This window comes from Musca autumnalis, unplaced genomic scaffold (assembly GCF_047663935.1).
Source record: "Musca autumnalis isolate F117 unplaced genomic scaffold, ASM4766393v1 scaffold_1, whole genome shotgun sequence".
Taxonomy (NCBI): Eukaryota; Metazoa; Arthropoda; class Insecta; order Diptera; family Muscidae; genus Musca; species Musca autumnalis.
Genome location: NW_027411644.1, coordinates 302,573,449 through 302,593,680, shown reverse-complemented (window position 1 = coordinate 302,593,680; position 20,232 = coordinate 302,573,449). Strand labels below are relative to the sequence as shown.

Genomic DNA, 20,232 nt, shown 5'->3' with positions numbered 1-20,232 from the left:
CCCTCATACGGTTCATGAAAGGGGTCTTTTTGGTCCTTTTTTCGAAAATTGTTCGAAAACTCCTTTAAAATGTGGTCATATAAAAATCAAATGTTCCACAAAATTCTTCGCCATAAAATTTTACTATAGGTCGTAGAATACGTCAAAACCCTTAAACTTACCAAAACGCCAGGAAAAAGCAAAAAATAAAAGCACGTTTTAGGGTTAAACAGGTACTTCATTTGAATTTATGCATAATTCTCCCACAAAACATAATTTTAGAGCAATGGTGTCAAAGACAAAAATATTCTCCATCAAATTTCACTATTAGTCTCCAAAGAAATGAAATCTCTATTTACATTACATATTATAAAAAAAATTGCATCAATTTTCCAAAAAAAAAACACGAAAATATTTCATAATTTTTTGATGAATTTTCTTTCTTTCTTTTTTGAGTTGATGCATGAAAGTAACATAAAACTTTATTCTAGATGAAAAGTGTCAAAAGAAGAAATATTCTTAACAAAATTTTACTATGAGTCTCAAAACAAACTATATGTCTAGGTATAATACTTGTTAAAATACATACATCATAAAATTATATATTATATGATGAAATTATTCATTTAAATTTTGAACCGTTTATTTTACGTGATTCCATACGAAGCCAAAATCTCCCAAAATACTTCGTTTTTTAGAGATAGTGTTAAAAGAAGAAATGCTTAATATCAAATTTCATTATAAGTCTCTGAACAAAAGAAATTCAAAACACTAATATGTAGCAAAAAAATGCAGCAACAAATTTGGTATATAAAAAAGCTTATTTATTCTCGTCGAATTTGACACTTTTTCGCTGCATTCTGTCATAAAATTATGCACTTTAGGAGTATGCTGTCAAAGAATGGAACATTCTGCATCAAAAACTATTATCAATTTTTAAACAAACTTCATCTCAAAGTATTACACATATTAATAAAAAACAATTTATTATATATGTATGAAAAAAAAAACATAAAATTTATTGATGTTTTTTTGTGGTTCTTGGCAATACTATACCATTGTCAAATAATGTCCAACATAGATCTGCCATAAGGTGATGTAAACTTTTACCGATGTAACGTTCTTCAATAGGAGCGCATGTTTGATGAAACTGTTCACCCTGCTCATCAGATTCTGTGGATAGTTGTTTTTGGAAATAATCCATATGAGAGTTCAAAAAATGAATTTTCGTTGACATGTGGACACCGAGTTGGTCAAAAATTTTGAGCATTGTTTCGACATATATTTGGGCTGTTGGAGAACGGTGCTTGCCCAGAAAATTGTAGATGACATCTTTAATGCTTTTCCATGCACCTAGCTCTTCTTGGGTGAGGATTTGCTCGAATTCGGCATTTTGCATCAACTTTCGTATATCTGGTCCTACAAAAACACCTATTATGTATAGGATAAATTATAATTTTTATGCAATCATTTAAAAAAACGTTGTTGTTTATACCTTCTCGTATCTTCGATTCGCTAAGTTTTGGAAATATTGACTTCAGAAATACTATTGCATCTTCATGCAAGCATTTTATAAAATTTTTCACCACCCCTAGTTTTATATGGAGTGGTGGTAAGAGAATTTGTCCAGCTGGTACCAAGGGTTGATGGAAGATGTTAAATTCACCTATAGCTTCTTCATCTCTAAGATCCCAGATTTTTTTTTGCATATTGGTTTCCTTTCCATCTGCTATCCCACTTGCATAAAAAGCATCCATACTTCACATATCCAGCTTGCATACCAGAAAGGAAGGCAACAACTACTGATCTTCCCCCTGATGAAAATTGCAATAGAGCGAAAAAATTATTTTGTTAGAAATGTTGATATGTGGAAAGCTAATTCCCAAGGGTAAAGGTGTAGGGTATTGCATGGTCGGCTCCGTCCGACTATAGCCTTGGCTTACTTGTTTTTTATTAATATGTGTAATACTTTGAGATGAAGTTTGTTTAAAAATTGATAATAGTTTTTGATGCAGAATGTTCCATTCTTTGACAGCATACTCCTAAAGTGCATAATTTTATGACAGAATGCAGCAAATTAACGAAAAAGTGTCAAATTCGACGAGAATAAATAAGCTTTTTTATATAACAAATTTGTTGCTGCATTTTTTTGCTTACATATTAGTGTTTTGAATTTCTTTTGTTCAGAGACTTATAATGAAATTTGATATTAAGCATTTCTTCTTTTAACACTATCTCTAAAAAACGAAGTATTTTGGGAGATTTTGGCTTCGTATGGAATCACGTAAAATAAACGGTTCAAAATTTAAATGAATAATTTCATCATATAATATATAATTTTATGATGTATGTATTTTAACAAGTATTATACCTAGACATATAGTTTGTTTTGAGACTCATAGTAAAATTTTGTTAAGAATATTTCTTCTTTTGACACTTTTCATCTAGAATAAAGTTTTATGTTACTTTCATGCATCAACTCAAAAAAAGAAAGAAAGAAAATTCATCAAAAAATTATGAAATATTTTCGTGTTTTTTTTTTGGAAAATTGATGCAATTTTTTTTATAATATGTAATGTAAATAGAGATTTCATTTCTTTGGAGACTAATAGTGAAATTTGATGGAGAATATTTTTGTCTTTGACACCATTGCTCTAAAATTATGTTTTGTGGGAGAATTATGCATAAATTCAAATGAAGTACCTGTTTAACCCTAAAACGTGCTTTTATTTTTTGCTTTTTCCTGGCGTTTTGGAAAGTTTTAGGTTTTTGACGTATTCTACGACCTATAGTAAAATTTTATGGCGAAGAATTTTGTGGAACATTTGATTTTGATATGACCACATTTTAAAGGAGTTTTCGAACAATTTTCGAAAAAAGGACCAAAAAGACCCCTTTCATGAACCGTATGAGGGTTAAAATTTTTAACAGATATATTCCCCATATCCTCCTCTAAAATATTGCCAAAGACACTATATACCTAAAATGCATAGATTCCAAGATATTTTAACTCGAATATTTTGAAAAAGTTAGAAATGGGCGGAACTTGCCACGCCTACTTTGGTTACTTTTAGATGTAAACTTTAAAAACGCCGATACACGTGTCTCATATTTTTAGCCCTACTTTCATAATCTGAAGAGTTTTCCTTGTCATTTTTTTTGTTGTCGCACAGTGTTATCGAGTACACGGACAGGTATAAATTAAACAATTGTGTATACAAAAGGGTTATGACTTTTCGACTGTGTTATCAAAATTGTTTTCCTGTAGCAGGAATGAATGAACTATATTTTTTAGCATTCCAAATACTTTTCTAGCAGAAATATGTGAGTGGTTTTGCCATTTAAAGACAATTCCAAGGTTTTTGACTTATTTTACCACTACCACTCTATTGTGTGGTTTTTCTAAGTGATGTCATATTGCACTAATCATTGGACGTTCTTCATTTTTCTTATTATTCATCGAGGGTGGGTATAACAATAATGCATTACTTTTCGCCGAGGAGTGAACATTTTCCAATTCTGCATTATGCGTACAATATAAACCGAAATTATAAAATTATGTATTTTTAGTGCATTAAACTAAAACCATGTCATCAATATTAAAGCGGCAGTTAGAGCATTTTTCCAATGAAGCTTTTTGACCATAAAGAACAAAAATTGCCAATTTATGTCTGTATAAACTGAATAAAGGACTAAACACTATAAATATATTAAAATCTAATATGTGGATATTCAAAACGTATACTTTTAATTATAGTTATATTCCAGAACCTGGAATCGTAAATGGTACTTTAGTACTTTTTCCCATTTTTCGCTAAAAAACGAACCCTTTTTCCAAAAACTAGAAAAAATTGCGCTTTTATCTAAACAAAAATAGCGATGACTAACTCTAGCTCCTAGCTCCAAAAAACTATGTTAAACGTCAAAAAACTTAATTTAGAATGCTTTTTTGATGATTTTCCAAGTTTAATTGACGATTTTTGTGAAAAAAACACTTGCATATTTAGCATATTTTTTGCATATTTTGCATATTTTTTGCATATATTTTGCATATTTTTTGCATATATTTTGCATATTTTTTGCATATTTTTTGCATATTTTTGATATGACCCCAAATATCGAAAAATTGACCCTCAAAACGCCTAGATCCAAAATTTGAGTCCAATCGGATAAGAAATAAAAAACATGCTAAAATCCGATGTCTAGTGATAATAAAAGCCGTCATGAAGGGTCTTCAGACAGGTAAAAAACACATGGAACCATATTAACAACAAACAATGACGAATCGGCCACAGACAAGTATGCAAATAATGAATATTTTACTCAATATGTATTGTCGGATAATGGACCAATGCAAAACAGTCCGATTTTGGCTTGGAAAACATCAAAATACCTCTGGAAATTATAGAGAAAAATATACCATTAGTGTAGTATTTTAAAACTACCTACAGCAAATCCCTATTCCCTCTATCAATATTATTGGAATGACTTTATTTTTGTTAAATTGATATATATTATACTCTGCTATCATAAATTATACACCTTCTAGAAAAGCTGGAATAACGAATTTTTGGGTACTATATTTTTTACCAAGCAAACAAGTATGCAAAATCGGGTTCACGGACATAATAATGATTGGGAAGACATCCCCACTGGCATCAATAGGAAATATTAAATAGTCATTATTTTGAAAGTCAGTAAAATGGATCCAAAAAGCTCAAACAAGTTCAACTATCACCATTACAAAGGCCAGATCATGACATATTAATCTTATTTGTGTAAGTTGCCGATGTAATATAACAACACTAAACTGATTATTACCTTGGGCCAAAACACTGATATCAACCCTTATATTTTTTTTGGGTCCAGCTTAAGAAAAAAAAACTGGAAAAAGGTCCTCCAACGAAAGATCAAGATTTAATAAAAATTGGGGAACCTGTACCTTCAGAGAGTAACATGCCGAGCCTTAATTTTTGGTTTAACTAAGCTCATTAAAGCTCCAATGAATGTCCAAAGTGGATAGACAACTCATTAAGGAACACACCTTTGGCAATTCTCCAAGAAACCAACGCCCGATAACTCTCGAACGAAGCAACCTATCGGGTTTAAAATTTAGCATTCGTAATATTTAGTTTAAACTTAGTTTAAGTCCACTCCTTCGGGTACCTCCCCCACAAAAGTTCGAAAATGTTCTGAAAATTTGGGCGCATGATAAGTCTTGAAGGGAGTAACCGATATGGCCCATACTTTGCACATCTTGAAATTTTTACCAGACTTAGATGAGGTTCCAATATGGACTCAATCGGCCCACTCCTTTGGGTACCTCCCACACAAAATTTCGGAAAAGTTCAGTTTAGGACCTGCCAAAAATCATGAAAATTAAAAAGGTTGTGTATCGTTACGAAAAGCTATTTTAAATGGTTTTTAGTTGATTTTATGTATATTAAATATTGCCACAAAGTATATACATTCAATAGGTAGAGATCACAGTATTTTAGATACAAGATTGAAATTTGGAACTTAATATAATATATTAGTCCTTGGATGTTTAGAATTGAAAATGAACCATATCAGACCACGTCGAATAGATATATACAGTGCTTGGAAGATATAAACAGTTCGATCCGAACATAACGCCGTTTCTTCTTTAAAGTACATATATCAGACGCTAACTTCAGTGCCATTAAAAAAGTTTTGTATTACTCGAAGAAATAATATACTTTAAGTGCATAAAAACACCAAAACTTTAATATTTTACCAGAAGTGATAGAGTCCGTGAAAGCTAACTAAAAATTCAGAAAATTACATTAAACAAAGAAAAAAATATCAGGAGCCGGGCGATGCAATGTACGACACATAGTGGACTTAATTTTGGAATTCAATTTAGTTGGTCGACATAAGATTTAGAGCTTTTGGACCTGACATAACTATGGACTTACCCACTAAAAATGCCATATCGCTGCAAACAAGAACGCAAGAAGTACCATTGCTCAAATTGTGCAATAACTCCTCGAACAGCCCTTAAATTACACTGATGTTGAACTTTTGTGAGGGATGTATCCCATGATTTTGTCCCAAATAGACCCTCTTGGTACTTGATATATCGCTCATTTACTCAAAGAGTGACACTTTTCAAAAAATCAATTTTCGAGAAAAACGGGAACTAAAAAAACTATTTGGACCATATTTTGCAAACAGCTAGCCAGATATCAGTCTTAAATTTATGTACAAGATCAAGCATGATTTGAAGTGTTTTAGTGCTTCATAAACTCAAAAAACTTTATTGTTGATTTATGCCAAGCCCGTTGTAAATCAGCTGTAACTCGTCGAGTTTTAGAGATATCAGCATGGAAATTTGACACAAGATTAAGTAGAAGTCGTAGAAAAAATAGAAATTGCTAACTCAGAAAAAGCATTATTTGTGTTATGTCACTCTTTGAGTAAATGATTGATATGTACGTAATTTTAGGATGTTTATAGTTTCGATCAAATTGGATAATTGAAATTTTGTGTTGGAGGTATCTGAAGGAGTGAATCGATATAATCCATATTAGAACCTATTCTAGGCCTAGAAAAAATAGAATTGGACTTTGCTCAACATTTTAGGGAAACATTTTGAAATCTGGTGTCCAAAGGAAGTTTGGACAAAATATGGCGAGATCCAAAATTTGGACCAAATCTGTTGATCTGTTCGAGAGTTATAATGGGCACGAGCCAGACAGACGGACGAAGTGGGATAAATCGACTTCAAATTGTTTGACGCGGGTTTCGTCAAAACATATGTTTAGTCTAAGAACATTATTTCGATGAGGCACATTTTTATCGTTAGCCTAACGGCTGAGGGTTCACTATCACGGTGCTCTTGAACCAACGTTAAATAAAAGGAGCTTAAAACTGGGAAGTTTTTGGGGATTCTGAAACAGCAATGTTCATAGATGAGAAAAAATCCAAAAACAAGAAAAAACGCTGGAGGGAATTTTAACTATGTTCACATTTTTAGGATTATTTCAGGTTTTCGCGATTTTGCATGGAAGCCGCAAGTCCTATCGAGGCTAAAGAAAATGTTGTAACTTTGAAAAATTTTTTGATTTGTTCCTAGGTTTTACCATTTTTGTGATATAGAAGTTCAGTAGTGCGATTATCTAACTCATTTTTTTAATTTACCGACAAAAATCGGGAACATTAAAAAGCAAAATTATAATTGAAAAGCTCAAATAAAAGTTTACAACACTGTTGCTATCGGTAGAAGTTTACGAAGACTTTTTATTGGTCGCTAACTTACCGAATAATATCGTTAATTACAAAAATTATAAGCATTTTAATTTTACCGACATTTGTCGGTAACTCAAAAAATGAGTTAAAGAATCGCACAAGAGATCACATTTTTAGGTTTTTTGTTAGTTTTTTACGAATTGGGACTACAGAAAATCGTATAGCTGTGAAAATTTTCTACAAAATTGAGACTCGTAATTTTTTACTCGGTTGCACCATTTTCGAGATATATGTATAAGTTTAAGTTGGGAAATTGTAGTCATGACGGTACAGTCAGTAAATTGTCCCAATTTAAACCTCCATATCTCAAAAATGGCAGAACCTACGAAAATCTAATATATAAAAGACAATGTGTGTATTTTACTATGTTTGTATGTTCCGAATAGACTCAAAAACGGCTGAACAGATTTTCTTGAAAATTTCAGATAATGTACAGGGAACACCGGTGGTGAAAATAGGCTATATATTTTTTGCATTTCGGAGGGGGCGGGGTGCCTCCCCTTTGCACTATTTTTTAAAAACGCTATTTTAGCAAAACTGACAATCCTATCGGAGAGAAAATTAATTTGCAAGACAATCCTAGGTACTCATTTGGTGGCTAAAGACCCGGCCACGCCCATTTTTTTAAATAGCTAATATATCAAAAACTGCTTAACCGATTTTCTTGAAAATATCAGAGAATCTACTGGGAGGACCCGTGGTGAAAATAGGGTATATATTTTGTTGAATTTCGGAGGGGGTGGGGTACCTCCCCCATGCCCTATTTTTTTAAAGCGCTATTTCAACAAAATTGACGAACGTATCGGAGAGATAATTAATTTGCGAGACAATGGTTGTTGTTTCTCCGACCCTAGGTACTGATTTGGGGCATAAAGACCCGACCACGCCCACTTTTTTAAATAGCTTATGCATATATCAAAACTGCTTAACCGATTTTCTTGAAAAGTTCAGAGAATCTACTGGGAGGGCCCGTGGTGAAAATAGTTTATATCTTTTGTTTAATTTCGGAGAGAGCTGGGAACCTCCCCCATGCCCTATTTTTTGAAAACGATATTTTAACAAAACTGACGAACGTATCGGAGAGAAAAAATAATTTGGGGACAATGGTGGTTGTGTCTCCGACCCTATGTACTCATTTGGGACCAGACCACGCCCACTTTCTAAATATCTTATATATCCAAAACTACTAAACCGATTTTCTTGAAAATTTCAGAGAATGGATAGGGATGACCTCTGGTGAAAATAGGCTATATATTTTGTTGAATTTGCCCTATTTTATTAAAACTCTGTCTTTGCAAAACTTACTAATGTATGGCTTAGAAAATAAATTTGCGAGACAACGGTATTTGAATCTCCGACCCTAGGTACTTATTTAGGGCTTAAATACCCGACCATGCCCACATTTTTAAATATGTTATATCTCTGAAACTACTGAGCCGATTTTCTTTAAAATTTCAGAGAATTTACAGCGATGGCCATCATGAACACCCGTGGTGAAAATAGGCTATATATTTTTTTGTATTTTGGAGGGAACGGGGGACCTCCCCCATGCCCTCCTTTTTTTCAAATCCTTTTAGCACGCCCATTTTTTAAATACGTTATATCTCCAAAACTTCTGAACCGATTTCCATGTCATTTTCAGATGATGTACAGGGATAGTCCCTGGTGGAAATATGCTATATAAACTTACAAACGTGTCCGTATCCCCAACCCTGGGTACATATTTTAGCCGTAAGACCCGACTACTCCCGATTTTGGGAATATGTTACAAATCAATGGAAATAACAGATGTTATGCATAACGAAGCTTTGGTCTTATTGGAAAGGAAGTCTTTAGATTAGAAGGCAACATATCGATAGCTATAGCTTCATCAGGTATACATTATAAGAAGGTGCAAGGACTGGACATTCTATTGATTGAATTGCACACATGCAATATTAAATGGAAATTATCATCTGGCACGAATGTACGATGGCACATAAAAATTCCCAAGAAGCTTTAGAACGATTCTTGAAGGATTTAAGAGCACTTCATGTTTAGATTTCAGACAAACACTGCCAGTTATACTATGCCAGCAGATGAAAGAAGATATTCAAGTCATAAGTTAACATACCGCAAATTTCATATAGACACCATAATTTCTGAAGATGTTTTATTTATAGTCACTTGCTGATCCCGACTAATTTGCGACGCAAGAAAAATATAATTATGTTAAGAAAAGGTAACATAAAACTATTTCAAGGGCCAGCAACGCTGATCCCGACTAATTTGCAACGCAAGAAAAATATAATTATCTTAAGAAAAGGTAACATAAAACTGTTTCAAGGGCCAGCAACGCGGACCGGGCCGGCTAGTATCATATAAAAACAATATTGTAGAGAATTTTCACAGCCACAACATTTTCTTTAGTTCCATTTTGATAGGGCTTGTGGTTTCCCAAAACCGCCAAAACCTAAAAAAACCTAAAAATGCGATTTTGACTTTCTCATCTAACCTTCTTTCATTTAAAGTTGGTTCGAGATCACCGTGATTTACAATACAAATAACAGCAGATTTTAATACAATACCATATAACCAAAGTTTGAACATTATTTTCGTTTACGGTTGTTTTCGGCTACAAATTTGTTACTGATAGGAAAAAATTCAGATGGGCATGCTATCTATAGCAGATATTATCACTGTATAATGCACAACAATTAATTTTTTCCATTATTTTATCCCACTGTTTAGCAAACAAGTTAAAATAGGAATACAAGATTTTGATTAGGGCAGTAAAACATATTGTCAAATAGACATTTCGTTTTATGTACTTCTAATCCGCACAATACTGAATTTGTAATCGTTTTTAATACAAAATAAGTTTAAAGCCTCAAGACCTTTATATTCTTTACAGAATTGCAAAATACTGGCATGACATAAAGAAGGAATTCAGTTTTACTGGAACATTCTCTACAAAGAGTATTCAAACAAAAAAATTTAAATATTTATTAGACAACTTGTTTAGAAAGTACACTTTCAGTACAGAGCCTTCAGAACAATATCAGTTTTCGTTTGAAATTTCAAAAAGAACAATTATTTTAGAGAAAAAATCGTAATAATTTGTTGAAGTAGCTCAAAAAATGTTGTCGCCCCTGCTTTTAGGGGCAAGTCCATACTTCTTGAGAAAACAGCCAGAAAGGTGGCTGGTGGGCATGTTTGATCAGTTCGAGTGTGATCAACCGATTTGGTCAAAAATGTGACCTTCGTCATATTTTGTCTAAACTTAGGTTCAGTTCGAAGATGGGCAATACCGGTTCATAACTTCCGGTACTTCTCCCCAATATTTAAAAAATTAACTTGAATGGTGTGAACGATATCCCTTGAACGTGGCAACCAATTTGGTCCAAACTTAGGATCTCCTAATATTTTGTCCAAATTAAGTTTAACTTCTAAAATGGCCCATATCGGCCCTCCCCTAAGTACCCATATCGGTGTCTAAGTGCAGCTCACGATATGTTGGAAGATCCTTTGGAAATGTATACCGATGCTGTTTATTGTGGTCCTGTTTATAGCGATTTCCGTGGACAAGTCCACTATGCCAGAGTCCAAAAGATATACGATGACCCACTGACTAATGGGCGCGATATCTATCGGAAACTCCCAAAATAAGATCCATTTCCATAATGGACTGTGTCGGTCCATTACTTTAAGTACTTCCTCCGCAACACTTTTGAACTTATATCCTAATCTACATTTTTTCGGCAAGTTCAAATGTCCAAAAAGGGCTGAAAAGAACCAAAATAAATTCGATCTGTACGTAGGTGAATGTTTTGAATCACATAGGCTGAGGGTAAAGCCGACTGATATTTTTTGACTTTTTTTAGCAATACTTTTATTGTCACCCGAAATAGTAGTTTGTTCTTATTTTTGACCGTATTTTTATAACCTCAGCATTTATGCTAACGAGGGTATATACACTTTCATACGGTCAAAATGTGCATCAACGAAATAGTGGTTTTAGACCCTAAGTATGTTTGGACGAAATGTGTTTCAGACAATTTGGAGTCGATTTAGCCATGTCCGTCTGTCTGTCTGGCTGGCTGGTGCGCACGATAACTCTCGAACGGAGCAACCGATTCGATCCAAAATTTGGATGCGTAATATTTTGTCCAAACTTAGTTTAAGTTCGTTTAAGATGGGTTATATCGGTCCACTCCTTCTGGTACCTCCCCCACGAAAGTTCGAAAATGTTCGGAATTTTTTTGCGCACGATAACTCTTGAAGGTAGTAACCGATTTGGTCCACACTTTGTACATCGTGAAAGTTCTACCAGACTTAGATGAAGATCCAATATGGACTCAATCGGTCCACTCCTTCGGGTACCTCCCACACAAAATTTCGGACAAGTTCAGTTTAGGACCTGCTCTCGAAGATCTTTGATTTCTGTTGTATTCGCTGTCCCCCATACGACGGTACAAGTTTCATAAAGGGCAAGTCCATAGTTCCTGAGAAAATAGCCTGAAAGGTGCAACAAAAAAACCCTATGACACAGTGTGTAGTGGTTTGAGTACAAGATAAATCTCGAACGGATCTGTTAATTCGGTCCAAAATTTCTCCTTCGTAATATTTTGTCCAAACATAGTTTAAGTTAGAAGATAAACCATATCGGTCCACTCCTTCAGGTACATCCCTCACAAAAGTTCGAAAATGTTCGGAAAAATTATGAGCACGGGAGTGACCGATGTAATCCATACTCTGCACATCCTAATATATCTACCAGATATAGATCAGGTTCAACTTCCGGTACTTATCCCCAATATTTAAAAAATGTCACTACAATGTTAGCACGATATCACATGAATGGTGCAACCAATTTTGTCCAAACTTTAGATTTCCTAATATTTTGTCAAAATTTAGTTTAATTTCTAAAATGGCCAATATCGGTCCTCCCTAAGGGTACCTCCCCCACAAAAGTTCAACATTTGTGTTAATTCCTAATCCAATTTTTGTCGGCAAGTTCAAATGTTCAAAAAGGGCCACAAAATTCTGAAGAGGCCATAAATACATTCGATCTGTCCGTAGATGAATGTTTCAATTCACATTGGCTGAGGGTATATCTCTGTCGGCAAAGCCGACTGACACTTTTTTAGTTGTTATAAATCATTTACATATTTTGACGGAATATTGTTTTGGGGTCAAATAGCAAGAGATTTACACAAAAAATCGTATATTTTTTTCATAATTTGTTGCATTAAACGAACAACTAATATGAAATATTTTAGAATGTTTGTCTTTGCAATACATTTGTTGCCTAACTGTATGCTTGTATGTTGTTTGCTTATGTGCTAAAACGGGAAACGGAAATATTTTTATTTTAGGGTTTTTGCCTTTTTAGGGGCGAAGGCCATTATTTGTGAGATTTTAATTAATTTAATTAATCGAGCTTTACGACCTAAGGAGATTACATTGAAAAATTGATATCTAGCGAATACAATGCACTATAGGACAATGCACTATAGGTAACTTGCCTTGTTTTTGAGGCAAAAATTAATAACGGCGGAAATAAAGGATTTTTTAACTTTTTGTGAGATAAAACAAAGATTTCTACTGGTAAATTCGGATATAACAAACAACGTTTATAAATAACTACGTATATTACGAACAAAGCTATTTCTTTCAATGCCATTTTCATTAGCTATACCCCCAGCCTTTAGGCTAGAAAGACTATATACACTTTGATACGACCAAAAATGTGTCTCATCGAAATAACGGTTTTAGATCCCAAGTATGTTTGGACGAAATTCGTTTCAGACAATTTGGTGTCGATTTAGCCATGTCCGCCCTTATGTCTGTCTGTCTGTCTGCCGTCGTCTTTTCAGCAGGTTTTCCTTGTGACTCCCTTTATGATGGTACAATTTTTTTCTTGCGCAAGTCCATACTTCCTGAGATTTTTTATTTTTCCTCAGGTACTAAATTTTGGTAAAATTCCAAATTTAGTGGAATAGAACTTTTAGGGTACAGCTTGGAGCAAAGTTCCGTTTTCAAAGAATGATGCCCGAGAGTGTTCTCTTTCAGCCCATATATAGTTTTGTACCCGAACCGATCCGTCCGCTTAACACTCTTTTAAATTTCTTAAAATTACATGGGCAAGAATGTGTGGTTTTTTCCATACTGTTTCCCATATAAATTCGAGTTCTTTGGACAATTTTTTATACCCTCAGCATTTATGCTAACGAGGGTATATGGGCAATATTATTGAAAATTTAACATCGTTGAAGCCAAGGTTTACCCCTTTATAACTCGCGAATAGTGGTTGTATATTGTACAATTTAAATGCTTCTGGATAAAATAAAATGTTTTTAGACTTGGCAATAAATATTGGCCTTCAAAGTTGATTTGCGTGGAAGCTGTAGATATATTTATGGTAAAAAATGGGTTGAAGCCAACGTGACTTTTTTGTTTTCTCTCGATTTGTGATTAAACCACATTTTTCCCGATTTTCCTGTCAAAGTGAAAGTAGAAGCCAACTAAATAAGGATCATCCCACCAACGTATAACTTTTCAAAATTTGATCTGCGTCTACCATTAAATGATGCTGAAATTTTGAAGCCAGATTTTAAGTGTTTTTTGAAATTTTCTTATAATTTCGTTCCGCAAACAGGGTTTTCAAAAAATAATATATAGGAATGAAGAACTCGCTATTCTGATTTATTTGATATATGTGTCGTGAATGTAGCCTCCACAGTTTCAGAGAAATCTGTATCCAAATACGAAAATTTTGTGCGAACAAATTTCTAAAAATCATATATTTCGGGTCTAATTTGTACAATTGGCATTCGATTTACTCGTGCATGATTGCAAATTTTGGATTTTTACGTTGCGGATCTAATACATCTTTACTCGTTAAAATCCATATACTAAAACGCGAGATAGGAGAAATTCCAAGGTAGGAAAATCACCTAAAATTGTTTTAGAAAATATCGCGCATTTTATCGCGTATTTTGTCGGCCGCTTGCACTGCTATGAAAAAACTAGTGCAGCATCTTGCTTTTTGCGGTAACAGAGATTTAAAAACTTCACTGATAAGGGAACTACATTCATTTTATCCCAAAAATAGTGTGTGATGCTACATCCACGGTTCTTGACTGATTGCCTTGAAATAGGCATATATCGATGCAGATTTTCATGGTGACACTAAAACCGGATGCGGAACGAAATTGTATGAACTTTGCCCAAATTAGCGATGTTTTATAGGTTTTTTAATGCTAAGATGCAGCCGATGCTACATCTTAGCGTCCAAATTATGTTTCGAAAAATATATACTAATTAAAAGATATGGTCTTGCTGTACATGAAAATCACATGCGGACAAAACGATTTTGATAATTACGCGATTTACACATATTTTAATAATGCATATAACATCAACAACCCGATAACTTTCCTCAATGGGAAACCTTCTATGTGAATGTAGATACAGCAAAATCCACCCATTTTCTTGGGAGTTTCAAGAAAAATAAAAGAAGTACTCCTATAGAATTTTTCCAATATTTTCAACTCTAGAATGCATGTGAAAACTATTAATCCAACCCAAAATTTGTTTTTTGTAACACAAATATGTGTTTATTTTGGCTATAATATCCTAACTACTATCCCGATTATTATAAGTTTGGTCTCATTTGATTCCCCGTGAAGTCTTTATTTAAAACTGTTACTTTTTTTGTAATTTTTGACGGGTAAATAGACCTATATTTTCAAAAAATTCGGATTACATTTAAAATTTTGTCAATTTTTTGTAAATTCCGCGAATGCTGAGTAACATTTTACAAATATTATGCAATCTACTTAATGACGTCACTTCGTGATAACTTTTTAGTGACAATTGTGCTCAATAAAATAATTAGCGTTTTTATAATAATTTTTTCTTAAAAGCAGAAGTAAAACCGCGATAACATTTGTCCGCAACAACCAAAAATTTGCTCGGGAGCGGATTTGTACTGGGGAATTTTTTCTTAACCTATGTACCAAAAATCGTTTATGTAGCGCGAAAAGAAAAAAATCATTTTTTTGGAAAATATAAAAGAGCTTAGTGAGTGAGTGAGTGAGTGACTGACATATCATCGCCCAGACGAAACCGCTGACGCTAGAATCTTGAAATTTTGGGTGTGGGTTGCTGTTGGTGTGTAGGCGTGAGATAAGGCTGGGTTTTTGGAAATTCGACCTAGAAGGGTACGAAAAGTACTAAAAGGTACTAAATATGTTACCCTTTGTATTAGGCAAACGGGAAGAGCTAGAATTCTGAAATTTGGAATGAAAGTAACTGATTGAGAGTTAGAAAGATATACCAGAAGGTTTTTAAAAATTCGACCTATAAGTGTACGAAAAGTACTAAAATTTACAAAAATTTAGTACAAATTGTATATTTTGAACGGATATAGCGAGAATCATGGAATATGGTATGGAAATCAAGGTTGAGAAGTGATACTTGAAAAAGAAGATGGTTAGGAAAATTCATTCCTATATGTACGAAAATTACTAAATGGTACTAAATTTGGTACAATGGGGATTTGGTGAACAGATAGAGCTGGGATCTCGAAATTTGGAATTGAGATTACTGGTGGAGTGTAGGATTGAGGTAGTTTTGGAAATTCGTACTTATGGGAACGAAAAGTACTAAATGGTACTAAATTTTGTACAATTTGGATTTGGTTGAACGTATAGAGCTGGAAACCTGAAATTGGAATTGAGATTACTGTTAAAGTGTAGGATTGAGATATGAGGGTAGTTTTGTAAATTCGAACTTATGTGTAAGAAAAGTACTAAATGGTACTAAATTTGGTACAATAGGGATTTTGGGTGAACGGATAGAGCTGGAATCCTGAAATTTGGAATTGAGATTACTGTTGGAGTATACGATTGGGGAAGTTTAGAAATTCGTACTTATGTGTATGAAAAGTTCTAAATGGTACTAAATTTGGTACAATGGGGATTTGGGTGAACGGATAGAGCTGGAGTTTAGGATTGTGGAAGTTTTAGATATTCGTACTTATTGGTTCGAAAAGTACTAAATGGTACTAAATATAGTACAGTTTGGATTTGGATGAACGGATAGAGCTCGATTCCTCAAATTGTAGGATTGAAGTAGTTTTGGAAAATCGTACTTATGGGAACGAAAAGTTATAAATGGTACTAAATTTGGTACAATGGGGATTTGGGTGAACGGATGGAGGTGGAATCCTGAAATTTCGAATTAAGATTACTTTTGAAGTGTATGATTGAGGTAATGTTAGAAATTGTTAGAATTCGGAAAGGACTAATTGGTACTAAATTTGGTACAACTTGGATTAGGGCGAACGAATAGAGCTTGAAACCTGAAGTTTTGAATTAAGATTACTGTAAGGGTGTAAGGTGTACTAAGTGTACGAAAAGTACTAAAATTTATAAAATTTAGTACCAATTGTATATTTTGAACGGATATAGCTAGAATCATAGAATTTGGTATGGAAATCAAGGTTGGAAAGTGGTGCTTCTAAAAGGAGATGGTTTGGAAAATTCATACTTATGTGTACGAAAAGTACTAAATGGTACCAAATTTGGTATAATGGGGATTTGAGTGAACGGATAGAGCTGAAATCGCGAAATTTGGAATTGGAATTACTGGTGGAGTGTAGGATTGAGGTAGTTTTGAAAATTCGCTCTTATGTACTAAATGGTACTAAATTTGGTACAATATTGAGCTGGGTGAACGGATAGAGCTGGAATCCTGAAATTTGGAATTGAGATTACTGGTGGAGTTTAGGATTGTGGAAGTTTTGGAAATTCGTACTTATGGATGTGAAAAGTACTAAATTGTTCTAAATTTGGTACAATTTGGATTTTGGTGAACGGATAGAGCTGGAATCCTGAAATTTGGAATTAAGATTACTGTTAAAGTGAAGGATTGAGGTAGTTTTGGAAAATCTTACTTGTGGTTATGTACGAAGAATGCGAAATAATAATATGTTTGGTACAATTAGGAATTGGACGAACGTATGCAGCTGGAATCTTGAGATTTAGAATTACGATTACTGTAATTATTTTGTATTAATGTCAGTGTATGGTTGAAATACGTAGCATAAGTATACGAAAAGTACTTAGTGGTACTGAGTTTGTTTTTGGGTGTAGGGACAGTACTGGAATCTGTATTTTTCGGATTTAAAGTGTAAGGGTGAGATACGGTTAATCTTTTTGAGAATCGAACTAAAGGGGTACGTACAGTACTAAAATAAAAGTAAATATTGATTAAAATTGGTATTAGTGCAACAACATTTTCAGTGTTTGCAATTTCCATACTGTATATTTTTAATATTTTTTATATCCTTTCCGCATACGAAGTTGCGGGCACTTTGCTAGTATTAAATAATTGGCAACATTTCCCATATACACTTTCATACGGGCAACATGTACCTCATCTAAATAATGGATCAACCGATTCGGCCCACTTCTTCCGGTACCTCGCCAACCAAAGTTCGAAAATGCAAGGAACGGATTTGATCCAAACTTTGCACATCGCGAAATTTCTACAAAACTTAGATGAGGCTCCAATATGGATTCCATCGGTCCCCTCCTTCGCGTACCTCCCGCACAATATTTCGGATATGTTCAGATTAGGACATGCTCTCGAATCGCTTTGATTTTTGTTGCAACAACTTGTATTGGCTGCACCCCCCCCCCCCCCATACGACGGTATAAGTTTCGTGTTGGACAAGTCCATACTTCCTGAAAAAATGGCCTGAAAGTTGCAAAAAACGCCCATCACACCATGTTTAGTGGTTGGACCGGAAGAAAACTCTCGAACGGATTTGCCGATTCGCACCGAGGGTTAAAATTTGATCAAAAGCCCTATAAAGCTCATTTATAGTCGGATTGATATAAAGTCGGATTGATATAAAAATGCACCAAAATCACTGAAATTTGACACATGCAACCTGAACTAGCCAACAAAAAACATTGAGCCAATTTTCAAACAAATCGGTACAGATGTATTTATAGTCCCATATACATATATTTCATTCCAAATTTTATTTTTTCAAACTTACTTAAATTAAATTTTTCTCAATTCACATGAGAAAAGCCGTGAATATTTCTGAATAATGCAAACATATTTGATAGGTGTTGGTTTAGTATGATAAATAAGAGTCGCGGTTATAAGGCGGAACAAAATTTAGTGTGAATAAATCTTGCAATTCCATATAAAATATTTCATATTTTAGTTGAGAAAAATTAGATTTTTGCGGAATGGCGCAAATATGCGCAATTTTTTATTATTGAATCTGATATTTGAGACTCAAGCGCATAAAACATTAGAAGAAACTATGGTCGGGAAACGACGGGGAAATAGACTTTTTCACTATTGAAATTGTAGTAATCTTAAAAATTATCATAAAAAATTGTTATAAAGAGGATATGTATCACCATTATTAAAGAGCAAAGATGTAAAATAAATCTGAAAATTTTAAATGCTAATCTTGTTCTGAGACTGTACAAAAACAATAAATCTTGAAAAATATAAATTTCCGCGAAAATAATGTCATTTTAATGTCCACCTAATTTCTTAGTTTTCGAAAATTTACTTTTAGTTTTCAGTATGGCTGAGTTCAATCGACTGCTGCATTGGATTGGTTAATCTTACAAAGTCGAGGATGGTTATAGCAAATGTAGAAAAGAGTCTGGTTGCCGTTTATCAACAATTTTTTCATAAAAAAACGATTTTCATATTTTGAGTTTTGAGCAACTATAGGCCTATGCTTCCCCTCTATGATTCGGTCCAAAATTTGGCCTTCGTAATATTTTGTCCACACTTAGTTTAAGTTCGAAGATAAGGCATATCGGTCCACTCCTTCAGGTACCTGTTCCACAAAAGTTCAAAAATGTTCGGAAAAATTGTGCGCACGATATCTCTTGAAGGGAGTAACCGATTTGGTCCATACTTTACACAATCAGGTTAAAGATCAGGTTCGAATATGGACTATATTTGTCTACTCCTTCGGGTACCTTCTCCACAAAATTTCGGATAAGTTCACTTTAAGAGCTGCTCTCGAATCACTTTGTTTTTGTTGAAGCAACCATTCGCTGCCTCAATTACGACGGTAAAAGCGAGAAAACCTCCCGAAAGGTGTAAAAACCCCTATGACACCATATGTAGTGGCTGGAGAGCACTATAACTCTCGAACTGATCAACCGATTTGGTCCAAAACTTGGTCTTCGTCATATTTTGTCCAAACTTAGTTTCAGTTCGAGGATGGGCAATACCGGTCCACAAGTTCCGCTACTTCCCCCAATATTTAAAAAATTTCCCTACAATTTGGTCCAAACTTTGGATCTCCTAATATTTTGTCCAAATTTAGTTTAAAATGGTCCATATTTATCCTTAGGATACCTCCCCCACAAAAGTTCAACATTTGTGTCCAAGTGCAGTTTAGGGTCTTTTCGAAAATCTTTTGGAAATCTATACCGATGCTGTTCGATATGGTCCTGTTTACAGTGATATTATGTTTTCCGTGGACAAGTCCATGCTTCCTGACATAGTGGTCTAAAAGTTATACGATGACCAACTGAAATGAGTAGTGGGCGCGATATCTATCGAAAAGATATGACTCCCAAATCAGATCCACATCGATAATGGACTATTTCGGCCCATTCCTTTAAGTACCTTCTTCGCAACACTTTTGAACTTTAATCCTAATCCACATTTTTGTCGGCAAGTTCAAATACCCAAAACGTGTTTCAATTCACATGGGCTGAGGTTATATTTCTGTCGGCAAAGATGACTTATACTTTTTTACTTGTTTAATATATGAGTTTTCATAAGAGTTATATGAGTTCTATGAAAACCCAAGTGGTATTTTTTTGGTTTTGGAAAAAATTGAAATTTTTGAAAAAAAAATGTTTGAAAAAATCTTTTAACAATTTTTTTTCCATGGTTTGACTATTGGTGTTTAACCTTTTTCAAATAGTTAGAATA

At 33.9% G+C, this 20,232-nt stretch overlaps 1 protein-coding gene across 1 annotated transcript in view; it reads right to left on the bottom strand.

Annotated features, from left to right (window-relative positions):
• ppk20 (pickpocket 20) overlaps positions 1-20,232 on the bottom strand; it is a 44,480-nt gene that overhangs the window by 23,572 nt on the left and 676 nt on the right. The gene's annotated exons all lie outside the window — the stretch shown is intronic.